Consider the following 22,643-nt stretch of genomic DNA (forward strand, 5'->3'; position numbering starts at 1 on the left):
GATTTATATTATGGAAGAGTAGTGTATGCAAGATTAAAAAGATGCGTCTTTAGTCTAGATTTAAACTGACAGAGTGTGTCTGCCTCCCGGACAGTGCAGGGAAGACTATTCCAAAGTTTAGGCGCTAGATAGGAAAAGGATCTACCACCTGCACTTGATTTTGAAATTCTCACAACACACACAACAGTTTGATGATGTTGAGGGTGAGCCAGAGTGAGGCAAAGACGTCGTCTGGATCACCAGAAACCTGCTGGTGGGGAAGCGTGTACGGTGCCCCTCCACGCAACTGAAAAGATAGCAAAAAAAATATATATATATATATATACGCTGCAGGGGTGCCGCGCATCGATATTCGGACGGGGGGGCAGGGGTCACACAGAGAGGGTCCCGGCCACCACCAGCTCTGGTTGCCCGTAGATGCACCCTCACCACCACCGGCTACGGGAACAGCAGGCCAGCGGGCCGGAGGAGGGGGATCTCCACTGGGTGCCAGAAATAGGGGGAACATGTCCTGTTCTGTGGAGCAGGGTGATGACCATCTTAGTAGGGACCCAGCCCGGTACTGAACAACAGGACATTTTAAAGAACTTTTTATCGTGGTTTTGGACATTTTTTATTTAAACACGTGAAGTTTTTTAAATATGCCTTTTTAAATACAACACTTTTTAGAAATGTCATATGTATGGATGTTTTTAGATTATTTCTCTGTTTATTTTTATGAAACTCTGTTGTGTTAAAAGGTCATTTTAAAGAAAATGTGTTTGCAGTGAAATTGTGACAAAAACTTTTCGAAAGAAAAATCTGTTCTTATCAGTTTAATATCTGATACGTCCCCTATATGAGTGTTAGATGAAGATGGCATTTGGACATGCACCTCGCGAATTCCAATCAAACAATGGGAACACGCCAGGGGCTACCAGGGCCTGAAACATCTGCCTTCCATGATTGTGCTGGGAGAGAACAGTGGCTACATCCATTATCAGGGGATGCCAACATTGTGTAGAAAATGTGGTAACATGGGGCATCTCGCTGAAGCATGCCAAGAATTGATATGTGGGAAGTGCAGAGAAATTGGGCACAGTTTTGAACAGTGTACTAATGGCAGGCGGTGTAATCTTTGTGGAGATTCAAACCATCTCTACAGAGACTGCCCAAAAAGTTTTGCCAAGAAGCTAAAAGCGTCAAACATGGCCGCCCCACAAACACAAAAACAAAGGGAAGAGGAGGTGGCCCCTGGAGTTTTGGCGGGAAATTCAAACTCTCAGCCAGCTTCAGGGATTGGCCAAGAGAAAGGAAGTGGGGCGGCCCAAGTGGCGGACCCTAATATTGAAGGAAAGGAAATGGGTAACGATGCCGGGCAAGAAGAAGAAGAGGAAAGTGTCTCGTCACTTATCACAGTCCCCGAGATATGTATGGAGTCCAGTGAGAGCAAAACTGATGCTTCACTCCCCAATGCACAAGTGCAAAAAAGGCCTGCGGGATCTCCTCTGTCCAAAGCAGAGGAGAAAAAGCCGAGAGCCACACAACAGCCAGATAGTCCCCTTTTGGAAGATCTGGACCGTATGTGGCCTCAGGAAGCCCCAAATGAAGTGTCCTTTTTGCAAGTTCAGCTGAGAACATCATCGCCTAAAGAGCCGCAAGAGAGTTCCTCTGCGGCTCTGCAGGCCATAAGAACCTGCTATCCTGACTCCAGGATAGTGGAGATTAAGGAAGAGCAGGTATCAGAAGAAATTTTATGATTTTAATTTAAGTCTGTAGTACGTTTTTTTTTTATCCCTCCTTAACATGTCATGCCCTTTTAAAACCATACTGCTCATGACCCTCACAATCTCTACCATCAATGTGAGAAGTGTGAAGTCTACTTTTCGAGCACGGAGCATTTTATCCTATTTAAAGAATTTTAAGTCAGATGTGTTTTTACTGCAAGAGTGTGCTCTGCCAGTTTTAACAAATTATAGAAAGTGGACAGAGCTGTGGACCCCGGGTCCCTTCCTTGTGGAGTGGATCACTTTTTAATAAATGTGATGGTGTTGCTATTTTAATCAACAACCCAAACATCTTGGTAAAGGGCAGCACTATGGTGAGGGACGGGCGGGCAATTTTAGCAAATCTGACTTTTTTAGATAGAGATTTTAATATTTTAAATGTGTATGGTTTTAACTATAAAAATGACAGGCACGAACTTTTAGAGAAATTGCAGCCCCACATGCTGGGGAGGGTGCCACTTGTGGTTTCAGGGGATTTTAATTGCATTTTAACCAGAGCAGATAGAAAAGGAGCAGGGGAAGATTTTAAGGTAGACAAAACATCAGTTTTATTGCAAAGTATAATGAAGGATTTTAAATTAGTTGACTGTTTTAAGACTTTGCATCCAAGAGAGGTGGGCTACACCTGGGTCAGTGGTGATGGCGCCAAGGCCTCTCGCATTGACTACATATTCACACGTGACTGCCCGTCAACTGATGCTACATTGACACCTATGTATTTTTCTGATCACGCTATGCTTTCTTGCACCCTTTCGTTCACCACAGGAGTGACCGTAGGGGGAGGGATCTGGAAGCTGAATTGCTCCCTGTTGCAGGATGAGGAGATAGCTGGAGAATACAGGGAGCAATTCAGCCAATGGCAGACCCTCCAAGACTTTTATGACTCACGGGCACAGTGGTGGGAGATGGTGAAGGACCGGACTGGACATTTTTTTAGAAAGAAGGGCATGCAGAAAAAGAATAAGGAAAAGCGACGCATGTTGGGGCTGCAAAAACGACTACAGAGGTATTTTAATCTAGTAAATAATGGCTTGGATTTTAATGAGGAAATTAAAGAGGTCAAAAGAGAAATTTCTGTTTTAGAGAAACAAAGGAATGAAGGAGTGATTTTAATGCACACGTTACTTTTTCAAAAAGTCCACCCGGATCAAGCCTGTGCTGTGCCCGGGAGAAAGATCATGGACAGCCTAGTGCTGGTTAGGAACGCCATCTGTCTTGCGAGGGACATGAACATTAGGATTATAGTCTGAAATTTAGACTTTGAAAAAGCTTTTGATCGGGTCTCGCACAAGTACCTGCTTCAGGTACTGCAAAAAATGGGTTTCCAGGGAGGTTTTTAGCGTGAGTGGGCTTGCTGTACAAAGACATAACCAGCAAAATTCTTTTAAATGGGCACACGACAAATGCGGTAAATATCCGCAGTGGAGTCCGCCAAGGGTGTCCGCTATCTCCGCTCCTGTATGTGGCTTGTATTGAGCCACTGGCACAGCTCTTGAGAAGGGACCAATGGATTAAAGGAATAAACTTACCCAGGACAAAAGGACTGACGTTGAAATGTGTTTTATAAATGGATGACATTACGATTTTAACCACTGAACTTTTATCGGTCCGAAGAGCTTTACAACTGACAGAATTTTATGGACTAGCCTCAGGCTCCAAGTTAAACAAAGACAAGTCTGAGGCCCAGCTCTTCGGACCATGGGGACGTATAGACTTGGCAGGACTTGACGTGACTGTTAGGGAAACTGATTTGAAGGTTTTAGGTGTGATGTTTGACAGGGAGGGGGATGGACAAAGCAATTGGACAGACACGTTAGGGAAAGTAAGACAACGACTGGGGTTCTGGGGACTAAGGACGTTGATGCTAGAGGGCAACATTTTAATATACAAAGCTGTGATTTTACCCTTGCTTTTATTATTGTGCTCTGTTTTTAGCCCCCCAAGGTCCTTTCTTTTAGCGTTGGATCGGGCGGTGTTTTATTTCTTCTGGGGGTCCAAATGGGAACGAATACGGGGAGACGTGGTGAAGAAAAGGAGAGAGAATGGAGGGAAAGGACTCTCGGACCCCCACTTGTTATTAGGGAGCAAATTCACCGCCCTCTACATCAAATATGCCACAACCCCATCCAGCAACAATAAGATTGCAGCAATGGCGAGGTTCTGGATGGGGTCATACTTGCGCTTTTTAAAGATTTTACCTGTTGATCTTAGAACCCCAGTGTCTTTTAATCTGCCCAAACAGTATAATTTTATCAAGAAATTTTTAAAGAAATACAGCTTGGAGGACCAAGAAGTCAAGGTTTTAACTAATCACAAGTCTCTTGTTTCTCTTGTGCAGGACCGGGAAGCAGTGAGTCCAATTCCAGGCCTCACCTTAGGTGAGGCCAAACAAGTTTGGAGGAATGTGTCTCACCCCGCTCTTCAGAATACGCACAAGGACCTGGCGTGGATGGCAGCTCATGAAATCCTTCCAACCAGGGCGGTTATGCACTCCAGAGGAATGGCCAAAAATCCCATCTGTCCACGTCCGGGGTGTAATGCCCCGGAGACTGTACGACATCTCCTCTGGGAGTGCGGCACTGCGCGGGACCTGTGGGCCTTAACTGGCCCCCTAGTTTTCCCAAGCCTGCCAGCGGGTGGGGTCCAGATGGACTACAAGCTCGCCATCCATGGGGTGGGCCGGAGCTTGAGAGATTTGACGGCACAACATTTCATCTCGCTCTGGCTCACCCTAAACACCGTCATGGAAGTCATCTGGACCACCAGAAACCTGCTGGTGGGGAAACAGGTTACGGTACCCCTCCACGCTTGCGAGCAGATGATTACATCAAAGCTGCAGGGGTGCCGGGCTTTGTCATTCGGAGGAGGGGGCTGGGGTCACGCTTAGGGTCCTGGCTTTGCCCCCGTACCTGGTCGCCCGTAGATGCACCCTCACCAATCTGGCTACAGGAACAGCGGGCCAGCAGGCCGGAGGGAATGGATTTTCGCTGGATGCCGAAAGCAGAAGGAAATTGGCTTGTTCTGTGGTGCGGGGAGATGGCCATCTTGTCAGGGACTCCTCCCGGTTCTGGACAACAGATGACGAGACACAGTGGTTTTTTAGAATTGTGTGTTTTAGTATCTATTGTCTTGTCTCTCTTGTTTTATACTTTTAAACATCTCAGGGGAGTTTTTAACAGGTTTTTTATGTCTATCATTATTACCTTTTATTTAATGCTACTGTATTTACTATTCCATGATTTTATTTCCTGAATGGTTTTTATTTACGGAAAAATCTATTTCATGTACAGAAAAGAAGTCATGTGATTAAGTTGTGAAATGATGACAATAAAACTTCTCGAAAGAAAAAAATCTGTTCTTATCAGTTTAATATCTGATACGTCCCCTATATGGGGACCATATATTAAATGGATTTTTGAAGCGCGGAGCTGGAAGCAGGGCTTGCTCCGCCCACTCCACGCATCGACCTGGTATTGCAGTGTTTCCAGGAACGGTGCACTCCCCTTTCGGGGATCAAAACCGTGTGTTGAAAAGAAGCGTTCAGGAAACCCGAAGTCTAATATGTCACGTGATTTTCTTTTTTGGAAACTGTGCGTAGGCTAACGTAAGTGCGCGCACGCGTATTTGTTTGTGTACGTGTATAGCCCTACATGTAGGCTATGCGGATAGTTGTGTGTCGAAGAGCGAAGTTCCTATTAGAGACGCTTGCGCCTGGTTTACGTGGTCTAGTGAGATTGAGAGAGAAAGGGTTTCCAGCAGCAAACGAAACACTTTCAGAATATGTGGACTGTTCGTTTAATTATTTATGTATTTATCTATCCATGTCTATGTTTGTTTGTGGACTGTCGCCTCTGGGCGCTTTCCGACGGGTTCTACAGAGCACTCAACTGGAACTTGCAGTTGCCGAACGCTCGCTTGGGGTCAGCGTTGATGTGCATCGCAGAGGCAAGTAAGGGATCTCTGGCCCGAATGGAGTCAATCATACTTACCTGGCAGGGGAGACACCATGATCACGAAGGCGGTTCACCCAGGACGAGGCTCGGCCATTGCACTCAGGTTGTGTTGACTTCTGCGAATTCCCCAAATGTGGGAATCTCGACTGCATAATTTCTGGTAGTGGGGGACTGTGTTCGCGCTCTCCTCTGATCATTTGTCAAAGGAAGAGAGACTTTTTTGTTCGTTCGTTAATTGGTCTATTGATTCTATTGTTTAAAGAATGCACTTGATTTTGTTTTGCTATTGTTGTTGTTCCTAAAGGTTTTTTATTACAGGCGAGTGATTTCTTGAAGGATTCATTGAAAGGTAAAGCATTCTTAATTTATTTATTTATTTATTGTCTGTTTGAAAAGCTTTTTAAAGCGTTGTTGGTGCCTCCACCATGTCGGCTGCTCGTGCCGGCGTGCGGAGGCACCACAGTGTGCGTTTTCATTTTAGAGAGGTGGATGGTGAGCTCCTGGGAATGTCACGTCTTGACTTTTCCAGGAAGCTTATCCAAAAATCCCTCGGTTTTAATCCTACCGATTTAAATTGTTTAATGTCTCTACCCCTGAATAAAGGTTTTGATGTAAGTTTTCTTAGTGCTTCCCTGTTAAACGTTTTTTGGCAAAGGTTTGAGGCTTGTAAAACCCAGTTTTCGATGTTCACTGTTGAGAGACTTTCTGACAATTCACTGAAAATGGTAATTGTCAGACTGTTTAACGAAACAGTGAGTGGAGAAGACATTTGTGTCTGGCTGGGTAGATACTGCACGGTACGAGGCCAACCAGTCAAAGTGGTGGATGATGATGGAATCTGGGACTGCTGTTGGCGAATTCCCATAAAACAATGGGAAGACGCTGATGGCTACCTGGGCCTGAAACAAATACCCTCAATGATTATGCTGGGAGAAAACCGAGGCTACATTCGGTACCAAGGCATGCCCAAATTGTTTCGAAAGTGTGGGAAATTGGGACACCTGGCTGAAGCCTGTCATGAAATTGTGTGCGGGAAGTGCAGAGAAATTGGTCACAGTTTCGAGGAATGCATCAATGGCAGAAGGTGCAATCTCTGTGGTGATAGCAACCACCTCTACAGAGATTGCCCAAAAAGTTTTGCCAACAAGTTGAAAGGTAACAAAATGGCCACCTCACAAAAAGTGCAAACAAGAGAACAAAGAGAGGAGGCGGTCCCTGAGGTTTTGGCGGGAAATTCAAAATCCCAGCCAACCTCAGGGAGTGGTCAAGGAAAAAATGTGACGGCCAAAGGGGCAGAGCCACCGGTTTTAACTGAACAGGGGGAAGAAGTCACCTCTCAAACCGGAAATGAAAAGCAAGAATCTGAGGAAATGACTTCCTCCCTTATTACGGTATTGAGACCAGTGAGAGTGAAACAGAGTACTCACTCCCAAATGCACAAGTGCAGAAGCGACCCGCGGGATCTCCTTTGTCAAAAACAGATGACAAAAAACAGAGGGGTGCGCATCGGTCAGATAGTCCATTATCGGAAGATATGTGCTGTATGTGGCCCCAGGAGTCCCCAAATGAGGTGTCTTTTCTGCACATCAAGCTAAGATCATCATCACCTAAAGAGCTGCAAGAGGCTCCCTCTGCAGCTCTTCAAGCATTGAGTACCTGCCCTCCTGACCCCACCATCATGGAAATAAAGGAGGAGCAGGTAACGCAAGACATTTTATGATTTTATGAGTTCATTTATATCTGTAGTCTTTTAATGTCCTCTTAATGTTATTTTATGTCTAAGTTTCATACCTTTTTAACCATACTGCTCATGGAACTCACTATCTCCACCATAAATGTGAGAAGTGTGAGGTCCACTATGAGAGCACAGAGTGTTTTATCGTTTTTAAAAGATTTTAACACCGATGTCATTTTACTGCAAGAGTGTGCTCTGCCTTTTAAAAAACATTACGGAGAATGGGAGAAGCTGTGGACCACGGGGCCCTCCTTATGGAGTGGCTCCCATGGCAATAGAAACGACGGTGTTGCCATTTTAATCCAAAATCCACAAGTCTTGGTGAAGGGGAGCACAGTGGTAAGAGACGGACGAGCCATTTTAGCTAAAATGATTTTTTTAGGTAAGGATTTTAATGTTCTTAATGTATATGGTTTTACGGATAAAAATGACCGGTATGAACTTTTAGAGGACTTGCAGCCCCACATGCTAGGTAGGGCTCCCCTGGTGGTCGCAGGGGATTTTAATTGCGTTTTAAACCAGAAAGACAGAAAGAGGGCAGGGGATGATTTTAAGATGGACAAGACATCGGTTTTATTGAAGGGCATCACAAGGGATTTTAAATTAGTCGACTGTTTTAAGACTATGCATCAAGGAGAGGAGGGCTTCACCTGGTTCAGTGGTGATGGCACCAGAGCCTCTCGAATCGACTATGTTTTTACAAGGGACTGCTTGCCAACCGATGCTAGATTGACACCTGTCTTCTTTTCAGATCACATGATGCTATCTTGCACCCTTTTATTTCCCACAGATTTGACAGTGGGAGGAGGACTGTGGAAGCTGAACTGTTCCCTCTTAGAAGATGAGGAAATAGTTAGGAAATATAGAGAGCAGTTCAGCCAATGGCAGACCCTCCAAGACTTTTACGACTCACGGGCACAGTGGTGGGAGATGGTGAAAAATAGGACTGGACTTTTTTTTAGAAAGGAGGGGAAGGAGAAAAAGAATAAGGAGAAGCGACGTATGTTGGGGCTGCAAAAAAGACTGCAGAGATATTTTAATCTTCTGAACAAAGGTTTTGATTTTAGTGAAGATATAAAAGAAGTAAAAAAAGAAATGTCTGTTTTAAGTGAAACTCAAAGTAAAGGTGTCATCTTAAGAAGTAGAGAAAAAGACATTGAGGAAGGGGAAAAGTGCACTAGATACTTTTTTAAGAAGATAATCACACGGGGTGGAGCTATAACATCACTAAAGAGCGGAGAGAAGGAGGTGCACACAATAAATGACATTTTAAATGAGGTTGTAAGATTTTATGGAAACCTATATGGAGAAAAAGAAGTAGAGTATGACACTTTGAAGGAAGTTTTAACATTTTTAGAGGAAAAGGTAAGTAATGAAAACGTGCTTTTATCCCAAGACTTTAATATTTTAGAAATCCAAAAAGCTCTGAAAAGTTTTAAACAGGGGAAGTCCCCAGGAATGGACGGACTCCCCTTAGAGTTTTACTTGACTTTCTGGGATGTTTTAGCACACAAACTACTGACTGTTTTTAAGGAATTATAGAGACCATGGACAGACTCCCCGACAGCTTTAGATTAGGGATAGTTTCACTACTACATAAAAAAGGAGACAGGACTGACCTTAGCAATTGGCATCCAATTACACTTTTAAATGTAGACCTAAAGCTTTTTAGTAAAATTTTAGCAACACGCATGTCGACTGTTTTAGAGGTCGTGATCCACCCGGATCAAGCCTGTGCTGTGCCTGGGAGGAAGATCATGGACAGCCTAGTGCTGATTAGAGATGCCATCTGTTACGCGAGAGACAGAAACATTCGGTTAGCAGTATTAAACTTAGATTTTGAAAAAGCCTTTGACCGTGTCTCGCACCAATACATGTTTCAGGTGTTGGCCAAAATGGGTTTCCCAGGAAGGTTCATAGCTTGGGTGGGACTACTGTATAACGGCATAGTCAGCAGAACTTTGGTTAATGGGCATTTATGCAAAGCTGTAAACATACGCAGCGGTGTCCATCAGGGGTGTCCCTTATCTGCACTCCTATATATGGTTTGTATTGAGCCACTGGCACAGATCTTGAGAAGGGACAAACGGATCAATGGACTAAACGTGCCTGGGACTGGTGGACTGACAGCGACTTGTGTCTTATACATGGATGTCGTTTTATCAATACGAAGAGCGATGGACCTGACTGACTGGTAAGGTCGGGCCTTGGGCGCCAAACTTAACAGAAGGACTAGACCTGGATTTTAAAGACACTCACTTGAGAATTTTAGGAGTCAAGTTTGATAAAGAGGGTGGTGGAAAGGGAAATTGGACTGACCTTTTAGGGAAAGTTAGGCAAAGACTGGGATTTTGGGGACTGAGACAGCTGACGATTGAGGGCAAAGTTTTAATTTTTAAAGCTGTTATTTTACCCTTACTTGTGTGTTCTGTTTTTAGTCCCCCCAGGAACTTTCTTTTAAATTTGGAGAGGGCAGTGTTTTACTTCTTGTGGGGGTCCAAGTGGGAAAGGCTCAAACGAGACGTGATGAAGAAAAGGCCAGAAAACAGAGGAAAAGGCCTCCCAGACCCCCACCTGTTTTTAGGAAGTCGCTTTGTCGCCCTGCACAACAGATATGCTGTAACCCCATCCAGAGAAAACAAGACAGTGGCCATGGCCCGCTTCTGGATGGGGTCATACCTACGATGTCTGCACATTTTAGAAAGTGATCTAAGAACTCCAGTGGCTTTTAACCTGCCCAAGGCATACACCTTTATTAAAAAGTTCTTAAAAAAAACATGTTTTAGAGAAGGAAGATGTCACTGTTTTAACTAAGCACAGGTCTCTTGTTTCCCTTGTGCAGAACCGGGAACTCGTGAGTCCAGTGCCAGGCTTCACAACAAGTGAGGCCGAACAAGTTTGGAGGAACGCCGCCCACCCCGCTCTGCAGAACAGACACAAAGACCTGGCATGGATGGCGGCCCATGAAATCCTCCCAGTCAGGGCGGTTAGGCACTCCAGAGGAATGGCCAAGAATCCGATCTGTCCACGGCTGGGGTGTAATGCCCCCGGAGACAGTGAGACATCTCCTCTGGGAGTGCGGCACTGCGCGGGGCCTGTGGGCCATAACTAGCCCCCTGTATTTCCTGTGCCTCCCAGCAGGTGGGGTCCAGATGGACTACAAGCTCGCCATCTACAGGGTGGGTCGGAGCTTGAGAGCTTTGTCGTCACAGCAATTCATCTCGCTCTGGCTCATCCTGAACATCATAAAGGAAGTCACCTGGACCACCAGAAACCTGCTGGTGGGGAAACAGGTTATGGTGCCCCTCCACGCTTGCGAGCAAATTATTACATCTAGGCTGCAGGGATGCCGGGCCGTGTCATTCGGAGGAGGGGGCTGGGGTCACGCTTAGGGTCCCGGCTGCCCGTAGATGCACCCTCACCACCACCGGCTACGGGAACAGCGGGCCGGAGGGACAGGATTTCCGCTGGGCCCAAAATAAGGAAAAAGAGAAAGAACGTGGTCTGTACTGCAGAGCAGTGTGATGGACATTTTAAATAGGGACTCACCCCGATTCTGTACAACAAACGATGAGAGACTTTGTTTTTTTTAAATTGTGGTTTTTGTTTAAATGGTTGTTTCTTAGTCACAAGCTATTTTATTTTCTGTTGCATTGCTTTTTACCTTTAAATCTGCATAATATACATGTTTTTTACAGGTAACTGGAATGCATTTAAAGAGAAAAGCCATGTAAATAAGACATGTAACTGTGACAATAAAACCTTTTCGAAAGAAAAAATCTGTTCTTATCAGTTTAATATCCGATACGTCCCTTATATGGTGTAACGGCGTGTGATTGACCTTAAAGGATAAGCTGCAGGATAGTGGGTAGACTGACACATTATTGTCAAAAGATAAGCATGTCCCGCCTTAGATCGTGGTAATGGGCCAACACAGTCAACAATTAAATATTCAAAAGTTGTAACCGCAGCTATAGGCTGTAAAGGAGCCAATGGAATTTTTTGATTCAACTTTCCCGTCATTTGACATGTATGACAGGAACGTATATAGCTAGTTACATCTCGTTTGACTTTGGGCCAATAGAATTTACTCAAAATTCTATTATAAGTCTTCCGCACACCCATGTGACCAGCAACACCCTCATGTGATAACTGTAACACATCTTGCCGAAAAATAAGTGGTACAAAAATTTGGATCTGGCAATCTATTTCAACGTCAGTACATTTTGGTGGTTTCCTACAAAGCAGTCCATCTCTAAGAAAATAGAGAGGAAATGAATCCTTTTCTCTTCTCTCCTCATCTACCCGGGAAAACAAACCTTGTAAAGTGTCATCTGACTGTTGTTCCTTGATATGGTCATCTCGAGTAATACTATAAAGTGGAGACAAAGAACAAACATTATCATGACCATCACAATGAAAAGAGCTTTCAGAAATGGATCCAGATTTTTCCCCGTTTTCATCAATGACAGGCTGTAGACCCGTCTCAGAACTATCAGCCACATTTTTAATAACCTCAGTATCACCTTCCGGTAGGAAGGAATTCACAGAAGAGAAAAAAGTATCACTAAGAATATTTTCCTTTTCATCCAAGATCATCTTCTTAGACTTGACTCGAGTAATCACACAAGCAGGAAATAAATCTGGGCAGTCAGCAACCTCATCCATTTCCTTTACAATTGGAGCCACTATTGGTGGTACCCCGCTATCGGGCTTTTCGCACACATTCCCTCCTGCTAGATTGTTGCCAAGGATAAAAGTAACACCAGGAACAGGTAGCACTGCACGAATGCCAACAACAACATTACCTCACACAAGTTTCGAAGTAAGACTTATCCAGTGCAAAGGGACTTCCACAAATCCCATTTCAAAGCCTCTCACCAATACACTATTCCCTGTAGCAGTACTAACCGACAGAGGCAGGAGTCCTCCCAGCAAAAAGGATTGTGCAGCCCCAGTATCACGAAGGATACAAACAGGGACGCTCTTCTCAGAGCCAGATAAAGACACAGTGTCCTCTGTAAGAAATGGTGCATACTCATTATGACTCCTAACATTCCCTTCCTCAGCTTCAGAGATATCACTTCGCTGAATTTGTTTTTGTCCAATTTGGTCGGGCCTATAATTTTTACACAAGGTAGAAATTAAGCCAACAGTTTTAGCATATTTATCTTTCTTTTTAAGAACCAGACAATCAGAAACTTTATGTCCTGCTCTTTTACAATAAAAGCACACCATATCTCCTTTCACATGTTTATTTACAACAGCATGATCAATGGATGGACTAGAAACACCATTTTGACGTGCTCCCGTCTCTTTATTCCTACTCATCCTAGGTTTAGCCTGAGACAAATCATTAAAATGACTAGTCGAACCTCGGTGAGTAAGAACAAACTTATCAGCCATGAGAGCTGCATCGGACACTTTACTCGCCTTTTGCTCATTTAAGTACATAGCAACAGGATTTGGTACACAACGTTTAAATTCTTCCAAAAGAATCAACTTTCTGAGTTGTTCTTTAGTAGTCACTTTCACTGAGATACACCAACGATCAAACATGTTTTCCTTTTCTCTAGAGAATTCGAGATAAGAACACCTATCCGGTTTCATAAAATTTCGAAATCTTTGACGATATGCCTCGGGTGCTAATTCATACGCTTGTAGTATTGCATTTTTAACGGTTTCATAATTACCATTTTGCTCAACAGTCAGAGCTGAATAAACTTCCTGTGCTCTCCCGGTTAACACACATTGCAGCAATAATGTCCAAAACTCTCCGGGTCACCTTAGTGACTCCGCAACACATCCGAAATGAGAAAAATATTTCTCTACTTCTCTCTCAGAAAATGGCGGTACCATCCTAATGTTTTTAAAAACATCAAAACCCATTACAGTAGAGACTGGGTCATTATTAGAAGACCCAGAAGGTGGGATTTCAGCAGTTTTCGCAGCCGCTTCTAACTCAAGTTTCTTCAACTGAAACTGTCTTTCATCCCTTTCCTTTGTAAACTGCAGTTCCATTTTTCGCATCTCAAATTGATGTTGCAACCTTTCAATCTCAAGATCTCTCTCTATTTTCTTTCTCCCTCAAAGCATAAGCATCACGTTCAACACAAAGTTTTTCCACATCGACACATACCTGTTTGTCTTGCAAAGGCATCTCATGTACATTCCTGTCTGCGTCTACAGAAGGAAATGCCAAAGACTCTCTAAGGATAACAACTTAATCTCTTACCTCCAAAATACCCTGCTCAAAAAGGGCACTTTCTCACAGTTTGCTTCAACTTTTCCTTAAGGTTCTTATCAGTACTTAATACCTCAACACTAAAATGCTCTGCAATCTGTAACAATTCTTCCTTTGTGCATCTCTCCAGTAATTTTTCTGAAGGAGACGCGAAGAAATCTTCTATTATTGAAGGCATTTTACTAAACAATGTGTAACTAAAGCAAACAACACACGTGAGAACTACTATAAGCTACAACGTTAAGACTACAAATTCCAAATTCAAATTCATTTATCGCTGCAGCATAATGAGTTTAGAAAAGATGAAACTTACCACCCTTCATTCCCTATTCGTCTTTGTATTCCTAATAAACACTACTAACAAACACAGACATGGAAAAACAATAAACAGTGTCGCCTAAAAAAAAAAAATAGACTTCAGTTCCTACCAAAACTACCTAAACCTACCTTGTCTTCAAAGGTGTACCGGGCTCGAGGCGGCATTTAAACGCTAAGCTCAAGGACAATCGGTACATTTATACCAAAAGCCTGACGCGTAACCCCAACAGAGATTAGAAACCTCCGCCCAGATTAACCTTCAAAAACAATAAAGGCAAAATAACAAACAAAAATAACAAACAGTGCCTCGACGGAAGGATTCTTTTAAACCCAACTGAGGACCATTCCATTTACATTAGCAAACACTGTAATATTGTATACTCACTTATACATGTAGAAATCCCAGACGAGCCCACATTTTTTTGTAACGGCCAGCTCGTTTGTAAAACCGCAACACAAAGATGGGGTCACACACGGTTGTTCAAACTTAACATATGGTTTTAATTTTGAACACAATTATTACATATATAAAACAAAGTCTAGGGGTAAACCAAAACAACAAAGGAAACGAACAAAAAGAGAATATATATATATTAGGTGGATATCAAGCCAAACAGTAAAGAAACATGATCTTTTCTACGGGAGCAACTTCTGCCATCTGTTGCTCCTGAGAGAGAGAGAGAGAGAGAAGGAAGAACGTGAGCGAGCCAGCTAGCCAGAAAGAGAGAGCAAGAGGAGCACTCCCAGTCCTTATATACTCTCCTCCCACAGTCTGCCACCATCAGGCAAGGAGGACACTCAGGGTCGTGGGGACCATATATTAAATGGATTTTTGAAGCACGGAGCTGGAAGCGGGGCTTGCTCCGCCCACTCCACGCATCGACCTGGTATTGCAGTGTTTCCAGGAACGGTGCACTCCCCTTTCAGGGATCAAAACCGTGTGTTGAAAAGAAGCGTTCAGGAAACCCGAAGTCTAATGTGTCACGTGATTTTCTTTTTTAGAAACTATGTAGGCTAATATAAGTGCACGCACACACACGCACACAAACACACTCACACGCACGCACGCTTGTTTGTTTGTGTACGTGTATAGCCCTACATGTAGGCTATGCAGATAGTTGTGTGTTGAAGAGCGAAGTTCCTATTAGAGACGCTTGCGCATGGCTTACATGGTCTAGTGACATAGAGAGAGAAAAGGTTTCCAACAGCAAACGAAACACTTTCAGAATATGTGGACTGTTTGTTTAATTATTATTTATTTATCCATGTCTATGTTTGTTTGTGGACTGTCGCCTTTGTGCGCTTTCCGACGGGTTCTACAGAGCACTCAACTGGAACTTTGCAGTTGCCGAACGCTCGCTTGGGGTCAGCGTTGATGTGCATCGCAGAGGCAAGTAAGGGATCTCTGGCCCGAATGGAGTCAATCATACTTACCTGGCAGGGGAGACACCATGATCACGAAGGCGGTTCACCCAGGACGAGGCTCGGCCATTGCACTCAGGTTGTGTTGACTTCTGCGAATTCCCCAAATGTGGGAATCTCGACTGCATAATTTCTGGTAGTGGGGGACTGTGTTCGCGCTCTCCTCTGATCATTTGTCAAAGGAAGAGAGACTTTTTTGTTCGTTCGTTAATTGGTCTATTGATTCTATTGTTTAAACAATGCATTTGATTGTTTGTTCGTTCGTTCGTTCGCACGCTGACCTTTGAACCGCATGTGCACCGCCACCGCAATAGTCAGTGCCGGCCCGGGCTCTCCCGCTCGCCGCCCATAATGGGCATCGCTTCTCTGCCTTTTGGCTAAGATCCAGTATCTGGTCAGAAGGTGGTGTCGCGATCGCCTCTCGAAGGTTTCTCTGGCTCGCGAATCTCAATTTCACGGGTCTACAAACTTCAGGAGGTATACGTTGTATTTTTTACATTGCTTTGTTCATTGCTTTCACAGGTTTTAAAACAGCAGACGACTATTTATTAGATTCGTTTTAAGGTAAGCATTTTATCTTTTATATTTTATCCTTATTTATTGTTGGTTTTAACACTTGTTTAGAGGGCTGTGGGTGTCTCCACCATGTCGGCTGCCTGTGCCGGCGTGCGGAGGCACCACAGTGTGCGTTTTTTATTCAAAGAGGTAGAAGGAAGACTTCTGGGGATGTCCCGTTTGGACTTCTCTAGGAAGCTAGTCCAAAAAGCTTTACATTTTAATGTTTCGGATGTCAACTGCTTGATGACCCTGACTTTTAATAAAGGTTTTGATTTAAGTTTTAAGACGGATTCCCTCATTAGTGATTTTTGGCAACGGTTTGAAAATGTCAAAGCCCAGTTCTCCATGTTCACGGTTGAAAAGCTCTGACAACACACTTAAAACTGTGATTGTCAGGATGTTTAATGAGACCGTGACTGGAGAAAATATATGTGTTTGGTTGGGCAGATTCTGCACTGTTCGAGGTCAGCCAGTTAAAGTGTTAGATGAGGACGGCATTAGGACATGTGCCTGGCGAATTCCAATTAAACAATGGGAAGATGCCAGGGGCTACCAGGGCTTGAATCATCTGCCTTCAATGATTGTGCTGGGAGAGAACAGGGGCTACATTCACTATCAAGGAATGCCCAAACTCTGTAGGAAGTGTGGTCAAATAGGACACTTAGCCGAGGCATGTCAGGAAATCATATGTGGGAAGTGCAAAGAAACTGGTCACCTTTTTGATGAGTGTACCAATGGCAGGTGGTGCAACCTCTGTGGAGAATCAAAACATCTCTACAGAGATTGTCCTAAAAGCTTCGCCAACACTGAAAGCAACCAAGATGGCCGCCCCACATGCACCTCAAACAGGCAAACAAAGGGAGGAAGAGGCGGCCCCTGAGGTTTTGGCGGGAATTTCAAATCCCCAACCAGCCTCAGGGAGTGGACAAGAGAACGGAAGTGGGGTGGCCATAAGGGCGGAGATTTTAAAGGAACAGAGGGAGGAAGTCACACCCCAAACAGAGAAAGAGCAAAATGAAGAAGAGGAAATGACTTCCTCCCTAATCACCATACCTGAGATGAGTATGGAGTCCAGTGGGGCTGAAAATGATTGGTCACTCCCAAATGCACAGATGCGAAAACGACCTGTGGGATCTCCTCTGTTGATGGCAGAGGAGAAAAAAAACGAGGGCTACACAGCAAATAGATACTCCTACTTCCTCTACGGAAGACTTAGATCGTATGTGTCCCCAAGAATCCCCAAATGAGGTCTCCTTTTTGCAGGTTCAGCTAAAAGCATCATCGCCAAAGGAGCTGCAACAGACTCCCTCTGCAGCTCCGCAGGCACCAGTAATCTGCCCTCTTCCTCCAGATTCAATGGAGATAAAAGAGGAGCAGATTTCACAAGAAATTCTATGATTTTAAATGTGTGATGTAGCCTATTAATGTTTTCTTTTATGTTCATGCTTTTTAAAACCTTATTGCTCATGGCCCTCACCATCTCGACCATAAATGTGAGAAGTGTGAGGTCCACCATGCGAGCACAAAGTGTTTTATCCTTTTTAAAATCCTTTAAGTCTGACATTTTTTTACTGCACGAATGCGCTCTTCATTTTTTAACCAATTATAGGAAATGGGAGGAGTTATGGTCCGAAGGTCCCTCAATATGGTCCGGCTCCAATTCTAACAGAAACGATGGCGTTGCTATTTTAATTAAAACCCCCAATGTCTTGGTGAAGGGCAGCACTGTGGTTAAAAATGGGGGGGCACTTTTAGCAAACCTGACTTTTTTAGATAGGGATTTTAACATTCTTAATGTGTATGGTTTTACTGAAAAAAACGAAAGGTATGAACTCTTAGAGGAACTGCAGCCCCACATGCTAGGTTGGGGGCCCTTGGTGGTGGCAGGCGATTTTAACTGTGTTTTAACCGGAAAAGATAGGAAAAGGACAGCAGAAAATTTAAAAGTGGACAAAAGTTCAGTTTTATTACAGTGCTTAGTAAGAGATTTTAATTTGACTGACTGTTTTAAAGCACTGCATCAAAGAGAGGAGCGCTTCACCTGGTTCAGTGGTGATAGTACCAAAGCCTCTCGAATAGATTATGTTTTTTCAAGAGATTGCCCGCCAACCGATGCAAGATTGACCCCTCTTTTCTTTTCAGATCACGTAATGCTCTCCTGCACTCTTTCACTTCCTACTGGAGTGACTATAGGAGGAGGGTCATGAAAGCTGAACTGTTCCCTTTTAGATGACAAAGAGGTAGTTAGGGAGTACAGGGAACAGTTTAGAGAATGGCAGACCCTCCAAGACTTCTACGAGACACTTGCACAGTGGTGGGAAATGGTGAAGGAACAGACAGGATGATTTAAAAAAAAAAATAGGTAAGGAAAAAAAAGACAAGAAAAAAGAAGTATGTTGGGGCTGCAGAAAAGGCTACAAAGGTATTTTAACCTTTTAAACAATGGACTTGATTTTAATGATGAAATAAAAGAGGTTAAAAAAGAAATGTCAGTTTTAGCGGAAACGGTAAGTAAGGGAGTCATTTTAAGAAGTAAGGAAAGAGAAATAGAGGAAGGAGAAAAGTGTACGAGGTATTTCTTTAAAAAAGCTATTTCACAAGCAAGGGCTATAATGACCCTTAAAGTGGCAGTCCGTAGGATTGGCCTCTTTGTCACCGTCTCAGTTTGTAATTGCTACTGCAGGTGATGTGCGGAGATATTTCTTTACATGAGTTGTGATTCGGCACTGCTCAACTGCGCGGATGAGTCTGATGTTTTGAGTCGTATGTGACGTGTAGCCTGTGACAGTGCACCGGTGAGAATCTTCAGTAACGCATCTACTACGTTTTGGATCATATCCACAGTTGGAAGTTTTCTGGAAAATGTCATCTGAATAAGTATGTAACATTTTTAACGCATTTTTTTTGACCACATGGTAAAATAAATATTTTATAAGTAATCACGTTGCAAAAGGTTGTTATATTTAATGAGCGCATTGTTAAATCAGATCGAGTAAAATGTTGCAAATCATTGTTATCATGTGTTATGTATGTTCATATACAGTAACACGAAACGGATAACATGGCAGATGATATAACACAAAACAAATAAGAACATACACAGACCCAAAAAGCGCTATGCTCTGAACAGTGTATGCACGGAGTTCGCGTTATGCATCACCAGTGCAATATACGATATGCATAAAATGCTGACATAACAAAACTGACATAAACATCTTGTGACAGAACTAAAATCACTTTACCGATCTGAATCAGCACCAATACTTGACAGCGGAGGCGGAAATGTTTTTCTTGGAGTAGAGGTAAATTGCTCTCGCTCGTAGCTAACACAAAACAAAGTACATTTATCATAATGAACATAAAGACAGAAAGAACAACCGATGAAACGTTGTACCCATCTGTATTAACACAACCAGTAAGCTACGGTTTTTTGTTATCTATTAAAATATTGAAATGTCTTACCTGTTCAGAAGGAATAAAGCCATATCTGCATCCGTTTTCAATCCTTTCAGATCACGGAGTTCATGCCACATTTGAAATGCCTTGCCAATATTAATCCTTGTTTTCGCACGAGTCCGATCAAATTCCCTTTTTCTGACTAAACTGTCATCAGTTCGTACTTTCTTGGTATTCACACCTGATGAATCACCAGATGCCAACGCTGCTTGCCGTTTAAAGGTAAAAGTACTAAACACCGCAATAAATAATTCTTACAGTTGTATAAAATCCTACCCAACAGTTGTGAGTACACGCTACAAATCGCCTGTCACTCGCAGCATCCACGCGCTGGCTAGCAGCCGGATCCTCTTAGTTCTGTGTACGAATGTGACAAAATGACGCACAGACGAAAGACGTCATAAAAGGATCTCTGGAAAAGTCGACCCGACAGGGCAAATTACAAACCATTATTACAAGCGTTCCGTGGTGAATCCAGCAAGGGTAGTGACACAGTTTTAAACACCGTTCTTTCATGTACTTGCTCAATAATTAGTTTTAGCTTTAAACTTGCGGACTGCCGCTTTAAAACAGAAGGAGGAGAGGTACACAGAACGAAAAATATTTTAAAAGAAATTGAAGGTTTTTATGAAGACTTGTATAGCACCAAAGATATACACTCACCTAAAGGATTATTAGGAACACCTGTTCAATTTCTCATTAATGCAATTATCTAATCAACCAATCACATGGCAGTTGCTTCAATGCATTTAGGGGTGTGGTCCTGGTCAAGACAATCTCCTGAACTCCAAACTGAATGTCAGAATGGGAAAGAAAGGTGATTTAAGCAATTTTGAGCGTGGCATGGTTGTTGGTGCCAGACGGGCCGGTCTGAGTATTTCACAATCTGCTCAGTTACTGGGATTTTCACGCACAACCATTTCTAGGGTTTACAAAGAATGGTGTGAAAAGGGAAAAACATCCAGTATGCGGCAGTCCTGTGGGCGAAAATGCCTTGTTGATGCTAGAGGTCAGAGGAGAATGGGCCGACTGATTCAAGCTGATAGAAGAGCAACTTTGACTGAAATAACCACTCGTTACAACCGAGGTATGCAGCAAAGCATTTGTGAAGCCACAACACGCACAACCTTGAGGCAGATGGGCTACAACAGCAGAAGACCCCACCGGGTACCACTCATCTCCACTACAAATAGGAAAAAGAGGCTACAATTTGCACGAGCTCACCAAAATTGGACAGTTGAAGACTGGAAAAATGTTGCCTGGTCTGATGAGTCTCGATTTCTGTTGAGACATTCAAATGGTAGAGTCAGAATTTGGCGTAAACAGAATGAGAACATGGATCCATCATGCCTTGTTACCACTGTGCAGGCTGGTGGTGGTGGTGTAATGGTGTGGGGGATGTTTTCTTGGCACACTTTAGGCCCCTTAGTGCCAATTGGGCATCGTTTAAATGCCACGGCCTACCTGAGCATTGTTTCTGACCATGTCCATCCCTTTATGACCACCATGTACCCATCCTCTAATGGCTACTTCCAGCAGGATAATGCACCATGTCACAAAGCTCGAATCATTTCAAATTGGTTTCTTGAACATGACAATGAGTTCACTGTACTAGAATGGCCCCCACAGTCACCAGATCTCAACCCGATAGAACATCTTTGGGATGTGGTGGAACGGGAGCTTCGTGCCCTGGATGTGCATCCCACAAATCTCCATCAACTGCAAGATGCTATCCTATCAATATGGGCCAACATTTCTAAAGAATGCTTTCAGCACCTTGTTGAATCAATGCCACGTAGAATTAAGGCAGTTCTGAAGGCGAAAGGGGGTCAAACACCGTATTAGTATGGTGTTCCTAATAATCCTTTAGGTGAGTGTAAATAAGGATACGCTTGAAGAAGTTTTACAGTCACTAGACAAAAAGGTCAACAATCAACATGCCTTTTTATCCCAAGATTTTACTATTGCAGAAATGTACAAAGCTCTTAAAGGTTTTAAACGAGGTAAGTCTCCTGTGGTGGATGGTCTCCCCCTAGAGTTTTATGTGACCTTTTGGGGTATTTTAGCCCCTGATTTACTGACTGTTTTTAAAGAATGTGGGACCTTTGACAGACTTTCTGACAGCTTCAGAGTAGGGTTAGTTTCTTTAATACACAAAAAAGGCGACAAGACTGACTTAAAAAATTGGAGACCTATTACGCTTTTAAATTTTGAATTAAAACTTTTTACAAAGATTTTAGCAACACGAAGGTCATTAGTTTTAGAGGACGTAATCCACCCGGATCAAGCTTGTGCTGTGCCTGGGAGGAAGATCACGGACAGCTTAGTGCTGATTAGAGATGCCATCTGTTATGCGAGAGACAGAAATATTAGGTTAGTAGTCCTAAATTTAGATTTTGAAAAAGCTTTTGACCGAGTCTCGCACCAGTACCTGCTTCAGGTACTGGAAAAAATGGGGTTTCCAGGGAGGTTTATAGCCTGGGTGGGACTGCTGTATAATGGCATAGTCAGCAGAATTCTGGTGAACGTGCATTTATCCAAAAGCGTGAACATACGCAGTGGTGTCCGTCAGGGGTGTCCCTTATCTCCACTCCTGTATGTGGCTTGCATTGAGCCACTGGCACATATCTTGAGAAGGGACAAATGGATTAAAGGACTAGACGTTCCTGGGACGGGTGGACTGACTACGACTTGTGTTTTATATATGGACGACGTGACCCTTTTATCCACAGATGTTTTATTGGTACAAAGAGCAATGGATTTAACAGAATGGTATGGTCAGGCCTCAGGCGCCAAACTGAACAGAAATAAATCCGAGGCCCAGCTCTTTGGACCATGGGGAGGCACTGACTTAGGAGGACTCGATTTGGTTTTTAAAGAAACTGATCTTAAGGTTTTAGGGGTTAAATTTGACAAAGAGGCAGGTGGACGAGAAAACTGGACTGACTTGTTAGGGAAGGCTAGGAAAAGACTAGGGTTTTGGGGACTAAGACGGTTGACATTGGAAGGTAAGGTTTTAATTTTTAAATCTGTGATTTTACCCTTGCTTTTATTGATATGTTCTGTTTTTAGTCCCCCAAGGAACTTTCTTCTAGATTTGGAGAGGGCGGCTGACCTTTGAACCGCATGTGCACCGCCACCGCAATAGTCAGTGCCGGCCCGGGCTCTCCCGCTCGCCGCCCATTGTGGGC

At 43.5% G+C, this 22,643-nt stretch overlaps 2 non-coding genes and 2 pseudogenes across 2 annotated transcripts; all 4 read left to right on the forward strand.

The window, feature by feature from the left end:
• The first annotated feature begins 5,095 nt into the window (after window positions 1-5,095).
• On the forward strand, window positions 5,096-5,270 carry LOC130555163 (U2 spliceosomal RNA; annotated as a pseudogene).
• Window positions 5,271-5,747: 477 nt separating this feature from the next.
• LOC130555150 (U1 spliceosomal RNA) lies at window positions 5,748-5,911 on the forward strand. The gene has a single exon (XR_008963075.1). It is a non-coding gene; the product is annotated as a U1 spliceosomal RNA (small nuclear RNA).
• Window positions 5,912-14,770: 8,859 nt separating this feature from the next.
• On the forward strand, window positions 14,771-14,937 carry LOC130555167 (U2 spliceosomal RNA; annotated as a pseudogene).
• Window positions 14,938-15,442: 505 nt separating this feature from the next.
• On the forward strand, window positions 15,443-15,606 carry LOC130555151 (U1 spliceosomal RNA). Its single transcript, XR_008963076.1, has one exon. It is a non-coding gene; the product is annotated as a U1 spliceosomal RNA (small nuclear RNA).
• Window positions 15,607-22,643: the final 7,037 nt, after the last annotated feature.

This window comes from Triplophysa rosa, linkage group LG5 (genome assembly GCF_024868665.1).
Source record: "Triplophysa rosa linkage group LG5, Trosa_1v2, whole genome shotgun sequence".
NCBI lineage: Eukaryota > Metazoa > Chordata > Actinopteri > Cypriniformes > Nemacheilidae > Triplophysa > Triplophysa rosa.